The sequence below is a fragment of the Leptinotarsa decemlineata genome, unplaced genomic scaffold, assembly GCF_025532065.1.
Source record: "Leptinotarsa decemlineata unplaced genomic scaffold, Ldec_3_MD MMD2_tig00003335_RagTag_RagTag, whole genome shotgun sequence".
Taxonomy (NCBI): Eukaryota; Metazoa; Arthropoda; class Insecta; order Coleoptera; family Chrysomelidae; genus Leptinotarsa; species Leptinotarsa decemlineata.
Genome location: NW_027412587.1, coordinates 4,505,286 through 4,522,081, shown reverse-complemented (window position 1 = coordinate 4,522,081; position 16,796 = coordinate 4,505,286). Strand labels below are relative to the sequence as shown.

Below are 16,796 nucleotides of genomic sequence, written 5' to 3'. Positions count from 1 at the left end.
GGTGAAACGGCTGATATACATTAGAATATACAAGTACAATGGTTTTGGAATTGAAAGAACATCTATTAGGAGTAATTGGATATCAACGTCCAGCGAATCTCGTTTTTCACTCTCGAGTGAAGAGTGAAGAAGAGTCATACTTTTCTAATTGAAAAAGAGTTGAGTTCGTCAAAGATGCAAAACAGCGTTTTAAATCTCCCATTACTGTGGTCAAGTGAAAATCTTGTGTAAATATGTATGTACTAGCGAACCGCCCGGTTCCTCACAGATGCAGTGCTGATATAGTATTTCCAATACCAATTGGAACAGCACAGAGAAGGAATTCCCGCGTCGACATAGGCGTCGGCATATTATTTTTCAGTGGTAGTTTTTCAGTTACTTATTCTTACAATCATAGCAATTGATCACCCCATGAAAAAGTTATCTCAACTGAATTTTTCCACCATGGGTAATTATGAAAATTGTGAAATTATATTATGAAATGAAAATTTAAGTTAGTTGATTTCCGAGTCGAAAACTCTAAAATACAATGAAAACACAAATAATCACACCGAATCTCGTCAAACGTATATTCACAAAATGAAAGAAGCCAACAAAATTGCTAGGAAAATCAAAATTCTTCTTCGCTATATTCGGATGAGGTGGAATCATCATCGGGTTGAATAACGATCGGATTTATGGAACTTTGCACATAATATTGTCGAGTGCAAAAATATCAGTTTGGTGTTAGGTAATTGATATCTAGAAAAAGTTTTCAAAAATCGGTTTGCAAAACCACTCACTACCTCACCTAACTCCACGAACACACGGCACTGATAAAGAAATATTGTGAAACGGACAAATTAGTGTTCAGCCAGTCCAGCTAGCCGAGGTCGGAGTTTACTATCTTGGTCTCCAAGTTGTTCATAAATATGTCTGCTAAAAGTGGACTAAGGGGTGAGCCCATTGGTAAACCTGAATCATGTTTATAGAATTTGTTGTTGAACTGTAGGTAACTCTGATTCAGGCACACATCAAAAGCTGTTGAAACCTCAAAGGAAGCGATATGGTCTACTTTGGCTTGATCTAATATGCCTAAAATGAGGGGCTTACACTCGTTGTACGGTATGTTGGAGAACATACTCTTTATATCGAATGAAACTAAAATCGAATTATGTGGCGTGGTTTGGTTATAAGGTATGTTCTCCAACATACCGTACAACTTGGAGATCAAGATAGTAAACTCCGACCTGGGTAAAAAACATATTCATTTTTGGTACAGATATGTAGAAGATATTCTTGCCTGTTTCAGAGGTACTACACGACAGCTGAACCTTTTTATGACATTCATGAACAATCTCAATAGCAACATTCAGTTCACACTCGAAACAGAGATAGAGGAACAAATAAATTTCTTAGACCTGGCCATTACACACAATCAGAATATATTCGAGTTCAATGTTTTCAGAAAACCCAGCTTTACAGACATCACCATCCCAAGCGATTCTTTCCATCCAGACAGTCATAAATTAGCAGCCTACAATTCAATGCTGCACAGAGCATTCTCACTGCCTTTGTCTGCAGACAATCTAGCTAGGGAAATTGATACAATTACACAGATAGGTTATAATAACGGTTTCAACGCAGATATTATCCAGAAGTTAGTCAGGAAACAAAGCCGGAAATTCACTTACAGATTAATATATCCTCAGGTCAAACAACCAGAAATCAAGAAATTGGTAACACTAACATATTTTGGAAAAAAAAACAGAAATAATCGCAGGTTTCTTCAGAAAAAACAATGTGGAAGTAGCATTCAGACCACAGGCTAGGTTATCTCATTTTATTTTCAATGCCAAAGATAAGGTCGACAAGTTGGAAAAATCAGGAGTTTATAAGCTTAAGTGTCCGGAGTATAATAGTGTTTATGTGGGACAATGCGGACGAAATTTCCAAAAACGGTATGCTGAATATGAAAGGTCCTACAGACTGAAAAAAAATGATTCGACGTTTTCAAACCATTCCTTGGCAACCACAAGTTTCCGAATCTAAACGATACGGAAATTCTGCACTATGCAAGGAAGGGTTGCAAACTCAATTATTTAGAATCCTTAGAAATTCACAAGCATAAACATTGCGGGTGCAACCTGTTAAATGACCAAATCGATTTAATTTACTCTCCGGTTTTTAAATTGGCACATGCGCATTGTGAACTGTAAATTCAGGTACTCAATCAAGTACCTGAATGATATATATTAGTGAATGTAATAAATCATTATTAGTTTATTGTTTAAGTTTGAAAATGTCCATATAGGACGAAACTGCAGTAACGCTAGTTACAAATAAAAGTGGTAAAAAACATAGAAATTTTCATTTCTCTTTTCATCATGATCTCCTACCACATAGTAACGGCTACATCCATCAATGTAGTGAAAACATAATTGTCATATGTGAACCCGCTCCTTTTACCCTTACTGGGGGCTCCTCAGTTGGAATATTGGAAAATCTAAAAGCCTTTTTTATTGCAGATCTACAACATAAAATGAACTTACATAAAAAAGTTAAGCCTCCGAAAATATAGCGGTATAGGAGAAACAGTAATGTAAAGGTAATTATCATATGTAAACGCGCCCCTTTCCCCCCCACGGGTGGCTCCCCAGTTGGAATATTTGAAAATCCTTTGTTAGTGCACATCTAGGGCCTTAGAAGCACACAGACACCAAATTTTAGCTTCCTAGGACTTATCAGAACGGAGGAACAGCGATAACTACGATCTGACGCTACGAACAAGAAGGGTAAATCGCTATTTTTTGGCATGATTCATTTCGACTCCCAACTGTTTGTGATAATTTTGCTCAACTTCTCCATTTGGTCGACAGGTGCTAAGTGACAAAAATTAAAATTTTCAGGAAGTAAAAAAAACAACGTGGGACTGACACTTAGATCTTTCAGCAATGTCAGTCTTCAAATGGATCAAGAATCGTTGATATATCCATAACTAGTTTTGACCAATTTAGCTGAATGGACCACCCACTCATACTTGTAGAAGGACGCATCAGCTACTAGTGACATTGTTCAATCATTAATTTTTGGCCTACACCCCTATTGATTGTTTCCTGAGAATAAAATTATTAAGGGACGCTATGCAGTAGTAAATATCTTTCAACATAACATATAATGGAATAATGGACTGCGAGGACGAATTTTTTATCCCGTAAAGATATGAAATTCGAAATGAAACTAAATTATTTCCAATACTATTTTTAGAACACAGAACATTAGAATGTTGTCTCAATAAGTGTGCACTTCGTTATCATCAAGGAAAAATGAAAAATTCAGGAATTTTTCACAACATTTGATCGACTTGTACACCATAAATTATTCACAGAAATTGTTTATCGATAAAACATCATTAGTTTAGAAAAAGAAGTCATTTGAACAGAAGAAAAATAAAATGATTAGTTAAGTTACCTAGAAAAAAAGGAACTTGTTTATCGATATCATTCGCGTCAACATATATTTTCTAGAAAAAAAAAATAATGAGAGCCTTGTGAATCTCGAGAAAACAAAAATTCGTATTTACATATCATTCTGATTTGTAAAACTGAACAATTGTTTATTGATATCACACTGTTCCAATGGTTCAGTTCACTCTGTAAATTCATGAACCTGAATATTTGATTAATTACTTAGACATGAGCGAAATTTCGTTCTTTTAAACCTAACAACCGCCCACCACAATTTTTATGTTTACAGTTGATTCGGCTGGTTCGGTAGGTTTTACAAGGACGCTTAAATGGAAAAAAAGTTGTCTTTTTAGAAATGCAATATAATGGTGTTCCTAGATCGGTAAAATTACCAACCGTTTCTAACATACTTGCAAAAAACTGTAAATGACAGATTTTATTTTTTTGTTCTAGCGCCTCCATTTTCGATAATACCAAATGATCACAAAGGAAATTTTTGCCTCATTTCATGTTTTTCATAATCTGATTCAACCCATTTTTCAATGCGACGTTTCGTTCATTGAAATCCATCATCAATATATTTTTTAAAATACCGACCTGCATATTTTTTATACATTTTGCTAGTCATCGATATATTGATATATTACAACATATGTCTTTCTCGACGATTCTCCCGAAAACACATCATCAATATTCTATGATATTTTTATCAAGAGCTGGAATTTCTGAAATCTAAACAGAGTTTTCCCGTCGGTGATGTTGTTCATTGAGATCCTAAAAATTTATATTCACTGAAATCCAAATAGATTTCTGTCAGGGTTGTCTTGAAAAGGGGAGACCAATAATCTTTATGTCAATACCAAGCCATTAATAGGTAAATTCCAAAAGTCTCTTGAAAATTTGTGGCTACAAAATATTTCTGTTCAAAAAATGAGTATAACAACATGAATTAAATAATAAAAATACTGTATAAAAAAGCCAAAAGATTATATTCAGGAGAAAAATGACAAGCGATAATGTATTTTTTGAAGTAAGCCATGAAATACATTAATGTGAATGTCAAGTTGATTGTCAAACACAAAATAAAACAGTTATTCAATTTGGTGAGCGATTTTAAGGAAAAATCATGAATTTTTTCAATGACGGAAAAGTGGATATGCTTTTTGTTTATTCGAAATGTTTGAGAAATGCTACCAAATCTCTGGCGATGTATCAGGAATTGTACCCTGAACAACGACAACCTAATCACAGATATTTTCAACGTATCGAAAATAATTTATGAAAATATCCAAACCTTTGAAAAACCCTCAAAAAGAAAATGTACTTGAAGTAAACCTTATTAAAGGTGGAAATTACATCGGAATTTGAAAATGATATACCTACTTAGAACAAATTGAATATATTAATAAAAAACCAAAGTAATTTCTCTATTTTATTTACATTTTTTCACGAATGTTTTCATCAAAAGTCTAAACCCAATAGAAAAGAAGTTTTGAGACCAACATTAAGAACATTTCAAATAACACTAAAAGAGCTAAGAAAACATATATACTGAGAGAAAATGAAAAGGATAATATAATATAGAGAAAAATGCAATAATTGACAAATATTAATGGTAAGTTTGGAAAACAAATGATATTCTATAGGGAGATCATATATTATATATCATCAGATACATATTTTCTTATAAGACTAGATTTATAGACATTATACGACAGAACAAGGTTATGCTTTTTATGAGACTCAAAGCCAACCTGTATAAAAGCTTGGTTCATTCCCTATATATTGTTTCTTGGACACCAAACCGTTGTTTTAATACCTCGACACGTGTTTCGATCACCAAGTGATCCTCTTCAAGAGGAAGATCAAACTAATCATACTTACAAAGTTATCCTTATTTATACGATAGATACCTCTTTTAGGTACCTGCGTCTCAAATGTCTTAAATTAATTTCACGATATTGCCCCATCTACTAGTCTTAAATTTATTTTACAATGTGTCCTTATGTAATAGTCAAGTAAATCTAATAATTAAAATATTATTTCAACAAGCTATATAGTATACTATTAGGTATTGGTCCACCATCGTTATTCATAATATTATTGTGTTTACTTATTTCTACACTTTCATAGGCATCTAGATGCCTATTGTTGTTAACTTGCCTAACTAATCTTAATGAATTAAAGTCTATATGGAATGGTTTTGTTGCAAAATATGAGGGGCGATTGCTGATTTTTCAGGTCTCCCATATTTTAAGTGTGCTAAGTGTTCCTTTAATCTTATTTTAATAGATCTTTTTGTCTGTCCATAATATTTTGCATCGCAGTCCTTGCATTTAATTTCGTAAATTCCAGACTTTTCCTAATTCTCGAATTTGTCTTTTGGATTTGGATTCTTTTGGATTACATTAATTTAAGACTAGTAGAAAAGGCAATATTGTGAAATTAATTTAAGAAACTTGAGACGCAGGTATCTATGGTATAAATAAGGATAACTTCGTAAGTATGATTAGTTTGGTGTTGGGAAAAAAACTCCAGTAATATCTATTACTACAACAAAGGTACCAAACAGTGCATCACAATACCAGAACTAGTGAAAACTTAAATTGAGAATTGAAATTAGAAGGCGATAGATTTAGAAAAACGTATAGAGAATAAGATGCTCGATGATGAAGAGAAAAACTCGGTGAAAAAATACTTCTATTAGCGTCAATCATATGCTCAAGTACCAAATAGAATAATTGTATTATTTGCTCATATTAACCTAGATACTGAATATTTTGCTTTGAAAGAAAAATATAAAACTGATGGGGATGTTAAGTAATTGATTTATTGAGTAAAACTGGGATTAAAAGTTGAGGAATAATAATTAACTTAGTTTAGAAATATTGAAATTTTGGAAAAAAATGATATTTTCCAATGAAGGATTTTTATACAAGTTGAATGATTTCATAACTCTGCAGTATCGAAATATATACTCAATATATATACTCGACGCATGTTTTGCTAACCAAGTTAGTATCATCAGAAGATGACCACTTGAGTGAAATTGATGAAATCTTAAAACAGAGATCTAACTATACTGGTAAACTTTGTAGTAAACCTTTGTATTCTTCTATTAACTTGGTGAAAAAAGATTAAAAAATATCTGTAATATTATTCAGTTATATTCTGTAATATTCTAAATTGTTTAATAGAATCTTATTGAAATTCAATCTTATAATTTTATTAGACCTTCTTATTTGAATCACCATGAAAAGTTTGAGTTCACAAAAATATTTTGAAGCATTCTAGTCTAATTACTTGTTTAATTAGGGACTGGAACAATCTTAAAATCAATAAATTTACAAACAAATATTGGATAGACATTTTTATATTATGTGATGTAAAAATCCTATAATAACAACGGACTACTTCGAAAATATCTATCTGAAAAAGTTTGATTCAAAATGAGTTTTATAGATAGGACATTTGGTTATACTCCTATATTAAAATATATTCAAGTGCTGTCTGTTACTGTTCATTATATCCGTTCTCTTTACCTAACTTTTCAGGTATACGAGTATATTTTCCTTGCATAAACTGTTATTGACAAAGCATGGCAATTAATCAAAAATCACAAATTACAACCTACAAGGCTAAGGACAACTGCATTGACGATACTAATCGAGTGAAAAATAACGTCATAGTCAAATTCTCCAAAAGAGTTTTGTTTATCAGTAAAGACTAATGAGCAAAAAACTTATGACTAGAACATTCATTACTCAAAGTAACTGATCCCAATATGCCACGTAAACCTAAATTAGGGCCCCCAAAAACATACAAATTTGAAAACAATGTTACCTTATATTCTTATAGTTACCGCTTGATCCAGTAAGCACTTGTTACTGTAGAGTTCTTTAGTATATGCATTGGTACATGAAAAAATCTTATAGGAATTAGAAATAATGTTTTCGAGTCTTACCTTACAAGTTTCTTCAAAATAATAAGAAACCTACCGCAAGAGTCTGATTTGTCTGACTACCTATCAATCTTAATGTTTCTTTGTACTTGACTTTGATGTAATCTCATCTAACAATCTAAGGAATCATTTTAACAGAGGGGGAGGAAGTATTGGCTACTTTTTGAAAGTTTGCCAAAATTTACGTAACGCATTTGAATACCTTCCAAAAGTGTGTAGGTACTGCAACAAACACTCACCTGTATCCTCAGAAGACACCGAAAAGGCACTTGGCAAATCCAAAAATAACACACGTCAGTAACTAGCAACAATCGATAAACTACCGACAAGTAGATACGCAATCACTCGCGAAAAGTACAGTGGCTACTGGTGATGACTTTTAGCAGAGTATTATATATATATAGGTCACGAAGTCTCCTGTCAAGTTCGCCGGCCACGCGGGATAGCCCACCGAAGCACACGTGGTGATCAGACTTGAAGTTCAATGTTTAAACGCCGGCATAGTCATAGGTAGCGATTCCCAACAGCGCCCGTAAATCTTCCACATCACGCCATAATCTCCAAATCGCTTTCATTTGGCAACCCGGTGGCGTGATACAAGCTCTGCCCCCTCTCTTTCGTGAGCGGTCTTTGTTTCTCTCGGCCGGCCTGGATACGCGCCGTTAAGGTACGCAGATAGGTGAGTGCCTAGCAGTGGTCAAAGTCCGACGTTTTTTCTGCAACTGACGTTTTGTCTTCAAGAATCGGGAGAGCCTCGGACGCACAGGACGATACGAGGCGCAGTCTTTATGTTTCGTGACGGGATGATACGAGGGGTATTCGAAAACTTCAGGAACACGACGCGACGTAGGTAATCTACAGAGGTTGTACGCAAATATTTGTTCTGGAAGGTTAACGAACCTTCCAGTAACAAAAAATTGAAGATACCTTCCTGTCTTTTTTTAGCCAAAATATTAACGAGTTGTAATGTACACAAACCTCTACCACTTTTCAAGAGTAGACGATATCAGATCGAGTTCTCTCAGTATATAAATGGAAGAACAATTGTTTCTGGTGAAGTCTGAACAATTGAAGTTCCTTTTTTTTTTCATCGCTGAGTTTTGGTTCATGATATATAAATTGCGAATCTATTCATGCGAACGACAACTCTCAGAAGTTGAGAAACTTGTGCGAGCTAAGGACTAACGTGTGATTCCTAACACGGTTGCAGAATCATAACACCTTCAACCAGATAAATTCTCTCGAGAAAAATATCTGGTCGAGGCGAGAATCGAACCCACGGCCTTCCGATCGTGAGTCGGGTGCACTACCACCGCGGCCAATTCCACAACAAATTCAAAAGACTTGTTCTTCACATCCGATGGGTTATATTCTTCACGTTTTCCATATTTAAATCATATCCATTCAACAAGCAAAGCAACTCAGACAAAGATAAATGCGTCATCACGCACATTTGCATCTATTGGGTAAAATAAATATGCTTCCTTATGTTAACTAATCAGATTCAACTGCAATCGGCTGGGGGAATTCATTGTTGCAGTGTCGAAGTGGCCTGTTACGTTTTAACGTCTGTCGTGTGTTCATATGCGGTAGTTAAAGTTTAAAATTTTTAAAATGCAAGTACTACTTTGAATCCGTTTTATTCGAATTTAATTTTTTTGTGATTTTGACCGATTGATTTACTTTTTGGAGGTTTGTGAGGTAAAAATGAGTTGTATAGTGTATGAATACTTCCAATTTCTTCTCGTACCATCGACATGTAAACAATCCTCTCATTTATCTTGCCCTTTACAGGGTGTTTCAAGTTCGATCCTCACCATTCGGATCTCGGAAACTATGAGAGATACGAAGATGGTTAAACTGACTAACTGACTAACAATATGGCGTTGAGAAAGTTCTGAAATTTCGATTATATCCGGAGATATTTCGGAAAATGGTTATGATTTTTTTCAAAGGATTCGAGAATAAATTGCACTTCCACATCGCCACTTTTTCCCTTCTACATAATGATGTTTTCGGATTTAATATCCGACATTTCGTCTTCCGGCCACCATCATCAACTTTATTTTTTCTTATGGGCGCTACATTGGATTCTTTCTGTTTTGTATAGAACTAGATTTTACCTTTTTAATGATGTATCATAAGTTATCATTCTTTTTCGAAAAATTGGGAATATTTAAAAAAAAATTCTTATCATAATAGGCTTCGACTTTGATGTTTCTAAATTTGACTTTCAATTTGTTGCACTTAATGACATTTTGTTATTGTACAAGTCATTGCATTTTTGGCAAAAAATGGCTTTCACGAATATGGAACGCCGTTTTAGTTTTTATTGTCACAAATATTCATTCTTCAATTTATTCAACTAACAATTTATTTGTTTGAATTCAATTGATTCATGCATTTGTTCGACACATTAAAAACGTTCGCAAAATTTGTTCTATTTTAAATGACACTTGATTTAAAATGTTACATGAATAAAATTGTTATTTGAATAAGAAAGACTAATGAAATAACTTGAAGCTTTTATTGATTCCGAAGAAAAATATTGTTTCAGAGTATTGGAAAATGGAACGCCAATTTACTATATATTATGCTGAAAAATAACCTATATACATATAGTTCAACTCAGCAATGAACAAACATTTTTATTCAACAATCAATGGAATGTATTATTCGAGTAAATTCAACAAACGTTTCAATTCCGCATATAATTTTGACCTTTGAATAAAATGTTAGTTATTTATATGACTGTTGAATTATAATGAAACTTTAAATTCACTTTCTAATATATTTGAATGACTAAAAGGATTTGGAAAAGCTGAATACACTTATTTGAATTAATGAATCGAAGAGGTTTTGTATTAAAGTGTATAATATATTAAAATTCTTGCAAAGCGCTTTCGACTTTTGTCATCATCAGTGCTCACCTGAAAGTAAGTGATCTAGTTGAGAAGGGAATTTAGTGAAATTGAAGTTGTAAAATTTTAAGGTTAAAAAATTTGGAAAAATTGTTTGAGATTACTTACTTGTCAGGCAACAGGAAGTATCATGATAAGTGAATTGTACATTGTAATATTTAAATTATATAAAACAAAATAGGCTTATAGCCAAAAAATACATTTTTTGGATTCAGGCCATGTGGTTCAGTCAAAGTATTTTATGAAGAAGGACAACTTAAGACAGAATGTGTCAAGTGTCATGTTAAAATAATGGTACCAACTTGAGGAGTGGTCCATTATGGGTTTGATTGAATATGTAGAGGAAAAATATTGAATAAATTATATTAATAAACTGTGATTAATTAATAATTCATAATCCTCTTATGAAGGGGAAGGAAATCTCTGTTCAAGTTTACTTGAGTATTCAGACAATGATCATTGTTGGAAAGTTCTTTAGAAATCTCCAACTTGTTTGAAGAGTTGGAGATTTCTAAAGAACTTTCCAACAATGATCATTGTCTGAATACTCAAGTAAACTTGAACAGAGATTTCCTTCCCCTTCATAAGAGGATTATGAATTATTAATTAATCACAGTTTATTAATATAATTTATTCAATATTTTTCCTCTACATATTCAGTCAAACCCATAATGGACCACTCCTCAAGTTGGTACCATTATTTTAACATGACACTTGACACATTCTGTCTCAAGTTGTCCTTCTTCATAAAATACTTTGACTGAACCACATGGCCTGAATCCAAAAAATGTATTTTTTAGCTATAAGCCTATTTTGTTTTATATAATTTAAATATTACAATGTACAATTCACTTATCATGATACTTCCTGTCGCTGACAAGTAAGTAATCTCAAACAATTTTTCCAAATTTTTTAACCTTAAAATTTTACAACTTCAATTTCACTAAATTCCCTTTTCAACTAGATCACTTACTTTCAGGTGAGCACTGATGATGACAAAAGTCGAAAGCGCTTTGCAAGAATTTTAATATATTATACACTTTAATACAAAACCTCTTCGATTCATTAATTTGAATGACTGTCAAAGATTTCCCATGAAACATTGTTGGTAATAAAAATAGACTTTCGTTTGTCTGAAAATATAGAAAATTAACTTTCCATACTAAATATTTTTCTATGAATAATAAAGATTGTTATATTTCAATTTTATTGAAAGTGTTGAATATTTCCAACATTCACTTTTATGCATTCAATTTAAAATTTGGTTACAACTTTTGTGCAAAACATTCTCCAGCAAGTATCATTTTATTTCATCAATCTTTTGAAAAAGCTAATTTCTGAGAAAGAATTAAATTTTTTGATGATTTAAAAAGTTTGTTGTATTTGAAAGATACATTTGAAAGATTATTGATAATTTTAATTCGGCGCTGGTATCGAGCGGATTTATCAAGTACCTTAAGTGTTACATATGGCAACATGCTAGTTCGTTTATAGTACGACAAAATGCCGTTTAACCGTGGCGCCGAATAAAAATTATCAATTTAATTCATATATCACTGAAATTCAACAACCAAAATAATTCAGATCATTTCAAAGGAATATTAATAAAGAGTAAAACGGTGTGGTACGCCGTTTTACTTTCTATTGTTATTTTGTAAAAATGAATTGTTTTGACTGTTGCATTCAGGTGATACATGAATTAAATTGATTGTTGATCATTTTTATTCGTCGCTGCGGTCGAACGGATTATTACCGTACTATGACCAACGCCATACATATGTGCAGTTGAGTAGTTCCATAAAAATATGTCCGACGTCAGCGCCGAATAAAAATTATCAACAAACAATTTAATTCATGTATCACTGAAATGCAACAAACAAATTAATTCAATTCTTTCCAAAGGAATAATAATAAAAAGTAAAACGGCGTGGCACGCCGTTTTGCTTTTTATTAATATTCATTTGAAATGAGCTGATTTATTTTGTTTGTTGAATTTCAGTGATACATGAATTAAATTGATTGTTGATAATTTTTATTCGGCGCCACGGTTGAACGGCGTGTTGTCGTACTATAAATGAACTAGCATGTTGCCATATGTAACAATTGAAGTTCTTGATGAATCCGCTCGATACCAGCGCCGAATTAAAATTATCAACAATCGTTTTAAATGTATCTTTCAAATACAACAAACTTTTTAAATCATCAAAAAATTTAATTTTTTGTCAGAAATTAGCTTTTTAAAAAGACTGATGAAATAAAATGATACTTGCTTGAGAATGTTTTGCACAAAAGTTGTAACCAAATTTCAAATTGAATGCATTAAAGTGAATGTTGCAAATCTTGAACACTTTCAATAAAATTGAAATATAACAATCTTTATTATTCATAGAAAAATATTTAGTATGGAAAGTTAATTTGCTATATTTTCAGACAAACGAAAGTCTATTTTTATTACCAACAATGTTTCATGGAAAAACTTTGACAGTCATTCAAATATATTCATTGAAATTTTATTCCCAAACTTACTTTTAGAAAGTGAATTTAAAGTTTCATTGTAATTCAACAGTCATATAAATAACTAACATTTTATTGAAAGGTCAAAATTATATGCGGAATTGAAACGTTTGTTGAATTTACTCGAATAATACATTCCATTGATTGTTGAATTAAAATGTTGGTTTATTGCTGAGTTGAACTAAATGTATATAGATTATTTTTCAGCATAATATATAATAAATTGGCGTTCCATTTTCCAATACTCTGAAACAATATTTTTCTTCGGAATCAATAAAAGCTTTAAGTTATTTCATTACTCTTTTTTATTCAAATAACAATTTTATTCATGTAACATTTTAAATCAAGTGTCATTTAAAATAGAACAAATTTTGCGAACAATCCTTTTTAATGTGTCGAACAAATGCATGAGTCAATTAAATTCAAACAAATAAATTGTTAGTTGAATAAATTGAGGAATGAATATTTGTGAAAATAAAAAGTAAAACGGCGTTCCATAGATACATGAATTAAATTGTTTGTTGATAATTTTTATTCGGCGCTGACGTCGGGCGTATTTTTGCGGAACTACATAACTGCATATAATATGTATGTCATTGGTCGTACGGTAATAATCCGTTCGACTGCAGCGCCGAATAAAAATTATCAACAAACAATTTAATTCATGTATCACTGAAATTCAACAAACAAAATAATTCAGATCATTTCAAAGAAATATTAAAAAAAAGTAAAACGGCGTGCCACGCCGTTTTACTTTCTATTGGTATTTTGAAAAAATGAATTGTTTTGATTGTTGCTTTTAGGTGATATATGAATTAAATTGATTGTTGATATTTTTTATTAGGCACTGCGGTCGGACGGAATATTGTGTTACTATCACTAGACTATCATGTTGCCAGATTTAAAAATCCATCTTCTGCAAGAATCCGTTCGACGCTAGCGCCGAATTAAAATTATCAACAATCGTTTTAATTCATGTAACTATAATTATCAACAAACAATTTTATTCATGTTTCACAGAAATTGTAGTAAATTATTCGATAGTTACAAAAAAAGTATATATGACAAACATTTACTTCCAAAAATTTCAAACAATGAATCTATATTATAACTGTTCGCAACTTTTCCTCAAACAAATTAATTCATGTAACATTTTAAATCAAGTGTCATTTAAAATAGAACAAAATTTGCAAACAATCGTTTTCAATGTGTCGAACAAATGCATGAATCAATTAATTTCAAACAAATAAATTGTTAGTTGAATAAATTGAGGAATAAATATTTGTGACAATAAAAAGTAAAACGGCGTTCCATACACGAATGAAGAAAAAAGAGATATGTAACAAATTTATTGCAAATACGATAGAAACAGTGTTAGGACATCGGAAATGTATTTAAACTTGTATCCCGAAAGACGACAACCACATCGAACTATGTTCAAGTTATTGGATACAAATCTCACCGAGTTTGGGTCATTTGAGAAGCCGAGGAAAAAATACGAAGACATAATGGACCAGGAAAAGAAAATTTAATACATGAGGTTTATATGAGGTAAGTCAGACATTGTATCGTTTTCAATAAAAATTAATAATTTGCAGATAACATGAACTCGGGGAAATCTACACGTCAAATTTCCTCCGAAATTAATATTTGTCATCAAGTGCTTGGAGACATCTCAAAAAAGCGGTTTAAAATGTTACAAAATACACATATCTCAAAAATTGCATTCAGGTGATCCCGAAAGGCGATTAGAATTTTTTAATTGGCAAATAAGAAGACCTGATATTTCTGTTTACTTAAAAAATGTAATTTGGACAGATGAAAGCACTTTTACGAATTGTGGGATATTCAACTGAAATAACGAACACATTTTGAGCATAAACAACCCCAGGCAGTTCCGAGAAATTCGACCTCAAGTACGATTTAGTATTAACGTGTGGGCAGGAATTTACAAAGATAGAATTTTGGGTCCTCATTTATTTGACGGAATTCTGAATGAAGAAACCTATCACCAGTTTTTAATTTCGATTTTCGAAGACTATTTGGATGATCTATCTTTGGCTAACTATATCAACGCCTGGTTTCAACATGATGGTGCTCCACCGCACACTACCTGACGAGTATCTAATTACCTGACTGAAACGATTGATGATAAATGGATAGAGAATCATGGTCCAGTGAGGTAGCCAGCAAGGTCTCCAGACTCAAGTGTTATGGATACACTGAAAAATAGAGTTTATGGTCAGAAGAAATATCAAACATAGCATTGTTAGAGAGTTCGGAAGATTGAAGAGGAGAGCTTAGTTGTGTTATCATGAACAAGGCCAGCATTTTGAGTATTTGCTGTGATTTACGTTTGTCTTTACATTTCAGTTGATTATTGTTATTTGTTCAAAGTTCTATTTTCATTGAAAACGACACAATGTCTAATTTACCTCATACACACCTCATTCATCAAATTTCGATTGTTGATTCTGTCTCCGTATTTTTTCCTCGGCTTTTCAAGTGAAACAAATTCGGTGAGATTTTGATCCAATAACTTGAACATAGTTCGATGTGGTTGTCGTCTTTCGGGATACAAGTTAGAATACATTTCCAATGTCCTAACACTGTTTCTATCTTATTTGTAATAAATTTGTATCATATCTCTTTTCTTCATTAGTGAAAGCCATTTATCGCCAAAAATTCAATGACTTGTACAATAACAAAATGTCATTAAGTGTAACAAATTGAAAGTCAAATTTAGAAACATAAAAGTCAAAGTCTATTATGATAAGAATTAATTGTTTTCAATATCTCCAATTTTCCGAAAAAAGAAAATGTTAAGAATTGAAGGGGTTATATAATCACTCCTAAAAAATATAACCCCTTCAATTCAAATAAGATTCCTCTTGACTGGGATTAAATCAAATAGGTGAATGAATGTCATTACGATGTCATCGATGACATAAGCAGATCAAGCTCATTCCGTGACATTCAAAATCGTAATTTATTAATGAATTGTGTGTATTTTCTATAATGTTATCCAATTTGGTACTGAAGAGCCTTAGGGCAAGTGTCTTAAGGCGAAACTTCGGTGTATACCTGTGAGGATGGCAGTGTTCTATGTAAGTGCAATTTGTTACCATCCATTTAAAGTAGAACTCATGTGAATGATATCTGATTTTTATTCCACAACAAATGTTTGAAATACAAACTGAGTAGAGAAAAGTATCTTCTGTATAATTCAGTGTTCATATAGAAGTATTTGTTTCGAAAGAATTTTTTCATTCGTATAATTAAATGTTTATATGAAAGTAGCTGTTTCAGGAGGACTTTCTTTCAGTTCGTGTCTGAAAGTTACTTCTTTGCATGATCTACACATCCATGTATAGAGTTTTTTCCTTCCTTTCTTTGGAAGACTCCCTCATCCTTCTTTTTTTTGTATCAAGATGGAGTAGTAAAAAGTTAAAAACTTTCTGTCCCAAAAATGTTCACTTATGATACATCATTGAAAAGGTGAAATATGGTTCTATTCAGAACAGAAAGAATCCAATGTAGTGGCTATGAGAAAAAATAAAGTTGATGATGATGGCCGGAAGACGAAACGTCTTATAGCAAATTTATAAAGACCATTATGTAGTAGGGAAAAAGTGGCAAGGTGGAAGTGCAATTTATTTTCAAATCCTTCGAAAAATAAAGCCAGAAAAAAATAAAAACCATTTTCCGAAATTTCTGTTTTTCCCGATATCTCCGTATGTACTCGTTATTTCAGAACATTCTCAGCGGCATATTGTTAATCATGTAAATGAACAACTTTGCCCCAATTTAACCATCTTCGTATCTATCATAGTTTTCGAGATCCCAATGGGGAGGATCGAATTTGAAACACCCTGTATACTGTAAGCAACAGAAATGAACAATTCGGTTGTTTACAAAGCTAGAAATTGGAAGAGAAACTCCATATTTTTACTC

General features: G+C 32.2%; 1 protein-coding gene across 2 annotated transcripts in view; it reads right to left on the bottom strand.

Annotated features, from left to right (window-relative positions):
• The window catches only part of LOC111508054 (acyl-CoA Delta-9 desaturase), a 40,236-nt gene extending 32,241 nt beyond the window's left edge, over positions 1-7,995 (bottom strand). The window contains exon 1 of one of the 2 annotated variants that reach the window (XM_074177985.1): positions 7,647-7,995. The gene's annotated coding sequence lies outside the window, so the exon portion shown is untranslated. Of the gene's footprint in view, positions 1-7,410; positions 7,432-7,646 lie in introns of those variants that run through there. The other variant, XM_074177986.1, reaches the window with a different exon arrangement.
• Between the last annotated feature and the right edge of the window lie 8,801 nt (positions 7,996-16,796).